Raw genomic sequence first — 12,870 nt, forward strand, 5'->3', positions numbered from 1 at the left:
TGGACACTGAACATAACAGGGCTCGCTGAGACAAATCCAAATTGATGCCATATTGATATTTGTGTCACAGTGTACCAAGGACATTTGCAAGGACCTAACCTCTCAAAAGAAGAAAATTCTAAGTTAAAAATGATAAACCCTTGCATTTTGTTTACAATATGCTCTTTTTACATCTGTACACTTGCTAATTTTGCTTAATAAAGCTTGATTTATTAAAAAAAAAAATGTTCCATGCTGTTGTAAAAAATTTTAATTTTCTATTGTTGTAACAAAAACATTGTAAGAAACATAAGTGTTTGTGTATTCCAAAATAAAAATGTTTCATTTACTGTTGGTGTGTTTTCCTAGCATTACCCGGGTAAAGTGCAATTAATAATTTTATTAGCTTTATCCAGAAGCATTCGGGTAATCCTAGGATTACCCGGGTAAAGTCCAAAGTATGATCATATTTTGGATTTTACCCACAGTCACTGGGTAATCCTAGGATTACCCAATTTCTGACTCTACCCGTAACATATACACATATTAACACATAAATATACAGTATATGTATATAATCATATACATATATATTTGCACTTTACTGCCATCGCTGCGCAACTTACCTCCTGCGCTGCGTGAGTTCTGCTACATGCAGAATATTGGAATGTGAAAAATTTACAGTAAATACACAGTAAAACACTATAATAAAAATTAATATTGCATAAATATGATTTTACATGTTTTCCTCTCCTTAACTGCAATGGGCTACAATGCACTTACATATACAGTATATGTATACATATATGTATTTGTGTTTATATGTGTATATATGACAAACATAGATCCTCATGGATCACTATGATGGCCGAATTGTGCATATACGCATAGCCATCCTCTAGTGGAGGTGTTGTTTGGTTAAGGCAACAAAGGTACTGAAGTGATCACTTGTATAGTAAATCCTTGATGTTTAGGGCCCAAAAAGCAATACCACTTTGAGTACTGTTTGGTTCATTTGTTCTGATAAATTCAACGTGGATATCCAGTCTGTATTGTACATGCACGATCAAGATTGCACTGTGAGATAAACCAAATATTCCTTTGGTAAGGTTATTTGAGCCATGCATAAATAAAAATGCTGCAATCCCTGTCTTATGTGTAGTTACTTATCGTGTTTCTACCTACTCTTTCTATAACTTAAAGGGACATAAAACCCATTTTTTTCTTTCATGGTATAGTAAGAGCATGCAATTTTAAACAACTTTCTAATTTACTTCTAATTTACTTCTATTATCTAATTTGTTTTATTCTCTTGATATTCTTTGCTGAAACGCATATCTAGATAGGCTCAGTCGCTGCTGTTTGGTTGCTGCACTTAGAAGCCTCATGTGATTGGCTCACCCATGTGCATTGCTTTTTCTTCACCTAAGGATATCTAAAAAATAAAGCAAAATAAATAATAGAAGTAAATGTGATTGTTGTTTAAAATTGTATTCTCTTTCTGAATCATGAAAGATTTTTTTGGGGTTTAGTGTCCCTTAAGTATATATGTAAATTTAAGGGTCTGCACTTTTTACCTTCATATAAGGTTCTGTCCTAAGTCAAATTGTGTAACTTAGGTTGTCCCAATAATTTTCTCTTTAACTTAGCCCGACTCCCTTTTTATTTTTATATACCTATTTATTTACTTCACTGTTGTATGTAGTAAATGCAAACCCTTTTTTTAAAATACAGTATTCAGGGACATTATGATGATAAAATAAAATATTCATAATAGTTGCTCTGTCACTTTAAGATGTGCTGTGATTGATGTTGGCTCTCTAATGGTAGAGGAGGTGATGTAGATAAGTGTCTCTTGCACAAGGAGACACACTGGCCTCTAGTTATCAAGCTGTCTACTTACCTGGATTCGCCGGCCCCAATACGCTCGCCTAAGCTCGCCTAACATCGCCAAATTTATCAAGAAAGTTGTCAAAAAGCCGTGAACCAAGTACGGTGCGATGAGCTGCGGACTTTGTTAACTGACAGTCATTGATCTCACTGCTCATCGGCTTATTCGCAGCTTTCTTGCTAGCCTGTCACTAAGCACCCACACGATACTATACTGTTTTACCCCTATACTGCCACTCCCGGAGCCCCCCACAACTAAATAAAGTTATAAACCCTTAAACCGCCGCTCCCGGACCCCACCGCAACTATAATAAATATATTAACCCCTAAACCGCTGCTCCCGGACCCCGCCTTAACTGTAATAAATATATGAACCCCTAAACCGCCGCTCCCGGACCCCACCGCACCCTACATTATAATCAATTAACCCCTAATCTTCCGCCCCCTATACCGCCACCACCTACATAAACTTATTAACCCCTATCCTGCCGATCCCGGACCCCGCCGCAACTAAATAAACTTATTAACCCCTAAACCGTCGCTCCCGGAGCCCACCGCCACCTACATTACATTTATTAACCCCTAATCTGCCCCCCCTACACCGCTGCCACCTAAATTATATCTATTAACCCCTAAACCTAAGTCTAACCGTAACCCTAACACCCCCTAACTTAAATATTATTTAAATTAATCTAAATAAATATTCCTATAATTAAATAAATTATTCCTATTTAAAACTAAATACTTACCTATAAAATAAACCCTAAGCTAGCTACAATATAACTAATAGTTACATTGTAGCTATTTTAGGGTTTATTTTTATTTTACAGGCAAGTTTGTATTTATTTTAACTAGGTACAATAGCTATTAAATAGTTATTAACTATTTAATAGCTACCTAGTTAAAATAAATACAAATATACCTGTAAAATAAAACCTAACCTAAGTTACAATTACACCTAACACTATACTACCATTAAATAAATTAAATTAATTAAATACAATTACCTACAATTAAACAAAAATAACTAAAATTAACTAAAGTACAAAAAAACCCTCTAAATTACAGAAAATAAAAAAGAATTACAAGACGTTTAAACTAATTACACCTAATTTAAGCCCCCTAATAAAATAAAAATCACCCCAAAATAATAAAATGCCCTACCCTATACTAAATTACAAATAGCCCTTAAAAGGGCTTTTTGCAGGACATTGCCCCAAAGTAATCAGCTCTTTTACCTGTAAAAAAAGAAATACACCCCCCCAACATTAAAACCCACCACCCACACCCAACCTTACTCTAAAACCCACCCAAACCCCCCTTAAAAAAACCTAACACTACCCCATTGAAGATCACCCTACCTTGAGCCGTCTTCACCCAGCCGGGCCTAAGTCCTCAACAAATCCGGGCGAAGTGGTCCTCCAGATGGGCAGAAGTCTTCATCCATTCCGGCCAGAAGAGGTCCTCCAGATGGGCAGAAGTCTTCATCCAAGCGGCATCTTCTAACTTCTTCCATCCGACGAGGAGCGGCACCATCTTGAAGACATCCGACGCGGAGCATCCATCGATCTCGACGACTAAACGAAGAATCACGGTTCCTTTAAATTACGTCATCCAAGATGGCGTCCCTTGAATTCCGATTGGCTGATAGGATTCTATCAGCCAATCGGAATTAAGGTAGGAAATATCCGTTTGGCTGATGAAATCAGCCAATCGGATTGAAGTTCAATCCGATTGGCTGATTCAATCAGCCAATAGGATTGACCTCGCATTCTATTGGCTTTTTCCTACCTTAATTCCGATTGGCTGATAGAATCTTATCAGCCAATCAGAATTCAAGGGAGGCCATCTTGGATGACGTCATTTAATGGAACAGTCATTCTTCTTTTAGTTGTCGGGATCAATGGATGCTCCGCGTCGGATGTCTTCAAGATGGTGCCGCTCTTCGTCGGATGGAAGAAGATAGAAGATGCCGCTTGGATGAAAATTTCTGCCCATCTGGAGGACCGCTTCTGGCCAGATTGGATGAAGACTTCTGCCCATCTGGAGGACCACTTCACCCGGATTCGTTGAGGACTTAGGCCCGGCTGGGTGAAGACGGCTCAAGGTAGGGTGATCTTAAATGTTTTTTTTAAGGGGGGTTTAGGTGGGTTTTAGAGTAAGGTTGGGTGTGGGTGGTGGGTTTTAATGTTTGGGGGGTGTATTTCTTTTTTTACAGGTAAAAGAGCTGATTACTTTGGGGCAAGCCCCGCAAAAAGCCCTTTTAAGGGCTATTTGTAATTTAGTATAGGGTAGGGAATTTTATTATTTTGGGGGGATTTTCTATTTTATTAGGGGGCTTAGATTAGGTGTAATTAGTTTAAACTTCTTGTAATTCTTTTTTATTTTCTGTAATTTAGATGGGTTTTTTGTACTTTAGTTAATTTTAGTTATTTTTATTTAATTGTAGGTAATTGTATTTAATTAATTTAATTTATTTAATGGTAGTATAGTGTTAGGTGTAATTGTAACTTAGGTTAGGTTTTATTTTACAGGTATATTTGTATTTATTTTAACTAGGTAGCTATCAAATAGTTAATAACTATTTAATAGCTATTGTACCTAGTTAAAATAAATACAAACTTGCCTGTAAAATAAAAATAAACCCTAAAATAGCTACAATATAACTATTAGTTATATTGTAGCTAGCTTAGGGTTTATTCTATAGGTAAGTATTTCGTTTTAAATAGGAATAATTTATTTAATTATAGGAATATTTATTTAGATTAATTTAAATAATATTTAAGTTAGGGGGGTGTTAGGGTTAGGGTTAGACTTGGGTTTATGGTTTAATAGATATAATGTAGGTGGCGGCAGTGTAGGGGGGGCAGATTAGGGGTTAATAAATGTAATGTAGGTGGCGGTGGGCTCCGGGAGCGGCGTTTTAGGGGTTAAACAATTAATTTATTTGCGGCGGGTCCGGGATCGGCAGGATAGGGGTTAATAACTTTATGTAGGTGGCGGCGGTATAGGGGGCGGCAGATTAGGGGTTAATAGGTATAATGTAGGTGGCGGCGGGGTCCGGGAGCGGCGGTTTAGGGGTTAATACATTTATTATAGTTGCCTTAATACGTATAATGTAGGTGGCGGCGGTGGCGGCGGTGTCTGGCGGCGGTTTATAATAAGTATAAAGTATATAATAAGTATAAAGTAGGTGGCGGCGGTATAGAGGGGCAGTTTAGAGTGTTTAGACTCGGGGTACATGTCAGGGTGTTAGGTGCAGACACTTCCCATAGGAATCAATGGGATATCGGGCAGCAGCGATCATGAGCTCTCGCTGCTGTCAGACTCCCATTGATTCCTATGGGATCCGCCGCCTCCAGGGCTGGGCCGGAAGAGTGGAGAGCATACCTGGTAGGTATTTGATAACTTACAAAAGTAGTCAGATTGTGCCAAACTTGCATTCGGAACATCTGGAGTGACGTAACCATCGATCTGTGTCGGACCGAGTCTGGCGGATCGTATGTTACGTCACTAGATTCTACTTTTGCCGGTCTGTAGGGGCTTGATAACTTTGACGAATCAGCCTTGCCACAAATGCGCTGCGGAATTCCAGCGTATTTGCGGTTGACGGCTTGATAAATAGAGGCCACTGCATTTAAATTTTAAAAACATTATCTCCTGGAGGTCTAAATAAAAAGCTTGAATTTGCCACATTTTTGTAAAAAAATAAAAATAAATTAGAGATAGTTTTTGTTTTTCAAACATTCAAAATATGTAATGTAATTAAATAATGAGTGGTTTTGCATTTTTATGTAATTTCCCTTTAAGTGAGACTATGTTGTTGTCTAGGTCAGTGATTGCCAATGTCCTAACACATGGGGGCTGCAGGACAACATTTTAGAAGCCTTAGTGGCCGCATATAAATTTATGATTATTAAACACACAAAATTATATTTCCTAAAAAAATATATATATATATATATGTAGCAGATAAGGGAAGACCAATTCTACTCAGATGCATATCAATCAGTACCAGTTAATGATGAAGGAGCACGCTCATGATATTGTTAAAATGCTTAAAAGGGATGTAATAGTGTGATAAAAAAATTCAAATGTTTAGAGCATTTTAGTATTGCACATCTTTATATATATGTATGCTAAATCCCTGTATAGAGGCTAAATGTATGTAAAAACACTGTTGTGGGGCGGCAATACACTTCCCCTTCTGAGCTGGATACTGGCCAGATGTTGGTGGTTCAGCCCAGTTGCCATTTCGGATTGGATTACCATCCAGGTCCAGGTTGAGACCAGAAGTTTATGTTCACTGCCGAAAGGGATACTTTAGTCAAAATAAAACTTTAATTATTCACACAATTTTAACCCCTTAATGACCAACGACGTATGGGGTACGTCCTGCAAAAAAATGCAGTTAATGACCAAGGACGTACCCTGTACGTTGTTGGTCTTTGAAAGCAGTCGAAGCGATCCTGATCATTTCCAACTGCTTTCATGTTATAGCAGTGATGCCTCGATATTGAGGCATCCTGCTATAACATTTTTTAGCCCACCGATGAAGAGAGAGCCACCCTGTGGCCCTCTCTGCATCGGCCATCAATGGCCATGTTCGTTGGTGGGTGGGAGCTGATCCAGGGAGGCGGGTGGGCGGCCATCGGTGGGGAAGGGGGCGAGATCGAGTGTGCGCGCGTGCGCTGGTGCGCGCGCGGGCGGGTGGGAACCCTACACTATAGAACAAATGTTAAGTGTTACACGGTGGGAGAGAGGGTGGGAACATTAGAAATTAACTTGTAATTTAACGATCTGGGAGGGTGGGAGGTTGGGGGTTGAGGGGGGGCAGCTACACTACAGAAAATATAATTTTTAAAATAATAAAATATAATAAAAAAGATATTTGATTTCAAACTGGGTACTGGCAGACAGCTGCCAGTACCCAATATGGCGCATAATAAGGCAGAGAGGGGGGTTAGAGAGCTGTTTGGGGGGGATCAGGGAGGTTGGGGGCTAAGGGGGGATCCTACAGAGCAGAATTATCATTTTTTTTTTTTTTTTTAAATCCCAAAAAAACTCTTATTTTAGTACTGGCAGACTTACTGCCAGTACTTAAGATGGCGGGGACAATTGTGGGGTGGGGGAGGGAAGAGAGCTGTTTGGGAGGGATCAGGGGGTGTGATGTGTCATGTGGGAGGTTGATACCTACACTAAAGCTAAAATTAACCCTGCAAGCTCCCTACAAGCTCCCTAATTAACCCCTTCAATGCTGGGCATTATACACGTGTGGTGTGCAACGGCATTTAGCTGCCTTCTAATTACCAAAAAGCAAAGCCAAAGCCATATATGTCTGCTATTTCTGAACAAAGGGGATCCCAGAGAAGCTTTTACAACCATTTATGCCATAATTGCACAAGCTGTTTGTAAATAATTTCAGTGAGAAACCTAAAATTGTGAAAAATTTAACGCTTTATTTTTATTTGTTAGCATTAAATGGTGGCATGAAATATACCAAAATGGGCCTAGATCAATACTTTGGGTTGTCTACTACATTATACTAAAGCTAAAATTAACCCTAAAAGCTCCCTACAAGCTTCCTAATTAACCCCTTCAATGCTGGGCATAATACATGTGTGGTGCGCAGTGGCATTTTGCGGCCTTCTAAATACCAAAAAGCAATGCCAAAGCCATATATGTCTGGAATTTCTGAACAAAGGGGATCCCAGAGAAGCATTTACAACCATTTGTGCCATAATTGCACAAGTTGTTTGTAAATAATTTCAGTGAGAAACCTAAAGTTTGTGAAACAATTTGTGAAAAAGTGAACAATTTTTTTTTATTTCATCGCCTTTGGTAGTGAAATGGTGGCATGAAATATACCAAAATGTGCCTAGATCAATACTTTGGGATGTCTTCTAAAAAAAAATATATGCATGTCAAGGGATATTCAGGGATTCCTGAAAGATATCAGTGTCCCAATGTAACTAGCGCTAATTTTGAAAAAAAGTGGTTTGGAAATAGCAAAGTGCTACTTGTATTTATGGCCCTATAACTTGCAAAAAAAGCAAAGCACATGTAAACATTTACAAAATTTAGAAACTATTTAGCATGGGTGTTTTTTGGTGGTTGTAGATGTGTAACAGATTTTGGGGGTCAAAGTTAGAAAAAGTGTGTTTTTTTTCCTCATATTTTATAATTTTTTTATAGTAAATTATAAGATATGATGAAAATAATTGTATCTTTAGAAAGTCCATTTAGTGGCGAGAAAAACGGTATATAATATGTGTGGGTACAGTAAATGAGTAAGAGGAAAATTACAGCTAAACACAAACACTGCAGAAATGTAAAAATAGCCTTGGTCCCAAACGGACAGAAAATGGAAAAGTGCTGTGGTCCTTAAGGGGTTAAACAACTTTCCAATTCACTTCAATTATCTAAATGTGCACAATATTTTATATCCACACTTTCTGGGACACCAGCAACTTCTGAGCATGTGCAAGATTCACATAATATACGTCTATGCATTTTGTAATTGGCCGATGGCTGTCACATGATGCAGTGGGAAGGAAAATATAACTAACTTTAAAATTTGACTGAGAGAAATCTACTACTCATCTGATATTCAAACTAAGTGCTTTTGCACTGACTTTTTATGAATTTACTGATTATTCTATTTTACTGTGTTTAGTGGTCATTTAATCAGTTCATTTATTTAAACCCTCTGTAGAGGATAAACACAAAAAAGTAGTATAATATTACAATTCCCTTACATATTAGTCCCTTTAATAAAACGGAAATTCATAGATTTTTCTGCCATCAAAGACAAGTTGTACACACCAAACATCCAGCCCAAAGAGGAGTTCAAAGCAGGACCAAGAGAAGCTTTAGCCTCTCAAGTGCCATAGTGAATCTGCATCTTTGACATTTAAGGCACTGGCAGATGAACCCTGTGTCTTTAGGAGGGAAGAGTGAACAACAATGGTGTGTTTATTGATGATGACAAAACTAGGGTCATGGTCAAATTTACAATGATACAGTGAATGAGATCATGGAAAAATACTAGTTAAAAAAGACAGAGGAGTAAAAATGATGCACACAAAATGACCCACACAGTCAATAATACCAAGGATTTCACACTACTCCTTTGTATTTTGCCATTTACAACACAAAATATTTGTCATCTTTTTATCCATTGCTCCAGTGCACATATTTTAGTGCATCTATGGATATGCAGACTTATAGCACTTATCTTAAAATATTCTATTGAAGTTTGTTACATATAGGAGTACAATAGCACACATATATATTGTTAAGATCCAATCTCCACATAACTCTAGAACTATGAACTGTGAAACTGTCATTTTAAAGGGAATATATAAAATAACATGAAAAATAATCCATTAAAAATCTTTTATGGTCACCAATAGAGTTTTCTTTTTATGTTGTTAAACACTCCAGGTGGGTTGATATTACACTTTCCACTTGATTTGCCCAATCTTTAAACACCACAGGCATACAATGCTCCTATGTTAGCTAAGGTAGATTAACTCTTAACTCTACACCACATACTGTGTTACAAGAACCTTAGAGGGAAAAAATGGAAACATGTATTCACACTTTAGTTTTACATAGTAAAGTGTTTCACAGGTGTCAAATTCCTTAAAACATGCACAGATAAAGTAAAGAAGTGTGATATATCATGTATAGAAAAACATGATTTAATATAAGGACAGATATTTATAAAGACATGGAAATATTAAGGTACCTTAAAGGGACAGTCTACTCCAGAATTGTTATTGTCTAAAAATATAGATAATTCCTTTATTACCCATTCCCCAGTTTTGCAAAACCAATATGGTTATATTAATACATGTTTTACCTCTGTGATTACCTTGTATCTAAATCTCTGTACACTGACCCCTTATTTCAGTTCTTTTGACAGACTTGCATTTTAACCAATCAGTGTTGACTCATAAATAACTCCATGTTATCTATATGACCCACAAAAACTATGGCTGTTTATCTGTGAAAAACTGTCAAAATGTGCTGAGATAAGAAGGCTTAGAAATTAGTATATGAGCCTTACTAGGTTTAGCTTTCCACAAAGAGTACCAAGAGAACAACGCAAATTTGATGTTAAAAGTAAATTGGAAAGTTGTTTAAAATTGCAGGCCCTATCTGAATCATAAAAGTTTAATAGTGACCAGACTATCTCTTTAATAAAGTGGGTAGCACTGGTATTACAAGTTGAAAGTAAAAATTTTGCGCTTTCACAAAACCTGAAAAGTTAACCAGGGGATATTGCATTTGTGATATCACAGTAACCCCACTGAAATCAATGGAGCAATGAAGTTAAATAAAACCTAAAACCTACACTCATGCATTAACCCCATCGCATTAAGACCCCTATTCTATTAACCCCTAAACCACCAAACTCCCTGCAATATTAACCTATAAACAACCACCACCACCACAACAAAACCCACCGCAAATTATCCCGCTACACTATTAACCCCTAACGAACACATAGCCCACTGCTATAAACTCCCTCCAGTAGTAACCCCTAAATTAGTGTTTCTCAACTGCGGTCCTCAACTAACTCCAACAGACCACGTTTTCATTATAGCTGAACCAGTGCCTCAGGTGAAGTAATCAGCTGGTCAGTAACACCATGGCTACTAACTTGCTCTCAACAATCGGCTGATTATTTCACCTGTGAACTGGTTTAACTATAATGAAAATATCAAGTTAGGTTTAAGAAAAAAGGGGGAGGCGCAGAGGGTGTCTAGCCTCTTTTCTAGTAAGCTCCTCACTGGTTTAAATCACAAAACAAGAATAGTGCAAATACAAGTGAAAAGGGCAGACACTTCAGATTTAAAGAGATATACCAGTAAATCACAATAATGCATATCATTTCAAATATTTTATAAGAATAATTAATAAAATGAAATAGCATCAGCATATGAAAAATGAATCAGGGGTCTCACTTAAGTTCGCTAGCTTAAAAGTTCCAAAAAGTTAAAAAACCACCTTATCCAGACAAGTCCAAAGATTGTGCAGACAATACGACTTAATTTCCCAAAAACTTTTAACGCTGTATAAGCGTAATTGCACAGCTCCAGTGTTTCACTGTCCCAATATTCTCCTACCAGCTTTTTACTGGATTTTGGAAACAGAGCCGCATCGGCTAAACATGGTAATAAAAACCGCTTTAACGCTACCTCACCATGGTATATATCATACCACGCCAAGACTGCAATCCCTCCTTGGAAGGTAAAAACGAGCAGCTCCTCACAGCGTTGTACGCTCTTTAAGAACTTGAGATATGATCAATCAATACCACCTTAAAACCAGTGAGCTATGTATTTTCTTAATCCACCTTTAAACTGGCAACCAATCACAGGAACCCCAACAATATAAATGGCTAGCCTCATACACAGTACTATATCTTGATAAAGCCCTACAAAACGGGTGAAACGCCTTGAGGTCTGTGGGGTGCCACTGTGATATTTGTAAGCCAATAGCTGTAAAGTCTGTGACATAGGACATTAAACTAGAAGCCTTAAACTGAAAGAGCGACTTTGGACCAATCAGAGGACATCTACAGGTCAGATGGTCGACCAAATTACCAATCACACATGCAGGTGACTCAAACGAAGCAGCAGGAAATCCCTACTCAGAGAGTGTACAACGCTGTGAGGAGCTGCTCGTTTTTACCTTCCAAGGAGGGATTGCAGTCTTGGCGTGGTATGATATATACCGTGGTGAGGTAGCGTTAAAGCGGTTTTTATTACCATGTTTAGCCGATGCGGCTCTGTTTCCAAAATCCAGTAAATAGCTGGTAGGAGAATATTGGAACAGTGAAACACTGGAACTGTGCAATTACGCTGATACAGCGTTAAAAGTTTTTGGCAAATCAAGTCGTATTGTCTGCAAAATCTTTGATAATGACTTGTCTGGATAAGCTGGCTTTTTAACTTTTTGGAACTTTTAAGCTAGCAAACTTAAAGGGCCACTAAACCCAAAATCTTTCTTTCATGATTCAGATAGAACATACAAATTTAAACAACATTACAATTTACTTCTATTATTTATTTTGCTTCATTTTTTAGAAATCCTTATTTGAAGAAAAAGCAATGCACATGGGTGAGCCAATCACATGAGGCTTCTATGTGCAGTAACCAATTAGCAGCTACTGAGCATATCTAGATATGCTTTTCAGCAAAGAATATCAAGAGAATAAAACAAATTAGATAATATAAGTATATTAGAAAGATGTTTAAAAATGCATTATCTTTCTAAATCATGAAAGAAAAAATGTGGGTATCATGGCCCTTCAAGTGAGATGTTCCTGATTTATTTTGAGTATATGTCATATGCTGTTGCTATTTAATTTTTTTAATTATTCTTATAAAATATTTGAAATGATATGCATTATTGTGATTACTGGTATATCTATTTAAATCTGAAGTGTCTGCTGCAAAGCGCCCTTTTCACTTGTAATTGCACTATTCTAGCTATAATGAAAACCTTGCCTGTTGGGGGTACTTGAGGACAGCGGTTGAGAAACATCACATAGCCCAAAGCTATAAACTAGACTAGTTTTTGGGTGTTTTTTTTTTTAGTTTTAGGATAAAGTTTTTTTTTTTTTTCACAAAAGAGCTTAATTGCTGATGCCCTTTTTAGGGCATCTTTTTTTTAGGATATGGTATTTTTTTTTCACAAAAGAGAATAATCGCTGATACTCTTTTCAGGGCATTATTTTAGGATATTTGTTTTTGGGGTTTTTTTAACCAAAAGAGACATAAAACCATTTTTTTCTTCTTTCATGATATGATTCAAATAAAGCATGCAATTTTAAACAACTTTCCATTTTACTTCTATTATCTAATTTGCTTCATTCTATTGATATCCTTTGTTAAAAAGCATATCTAAATGCTGATTGGTCGCTGCACATAGATGCCTCATGTGATAACAAGCTCACGGATGTGCATTGCTATTTCTTCAACAAAG

The sequence above is a fragment of the Bombina bombina genome, chromosome 5, assembly GCF_027579735.1.
Source record: "Bombina bombina isolate aBomBom1 chromosome 5, aBomBom1.pri, whole genome shotgun sequence".
Lineage (NCBI taxonomy): Eukaryota > Metazoa > Chordata > Amphibia > Anura > Bombinatoridae > Bombina > Bombina bombina.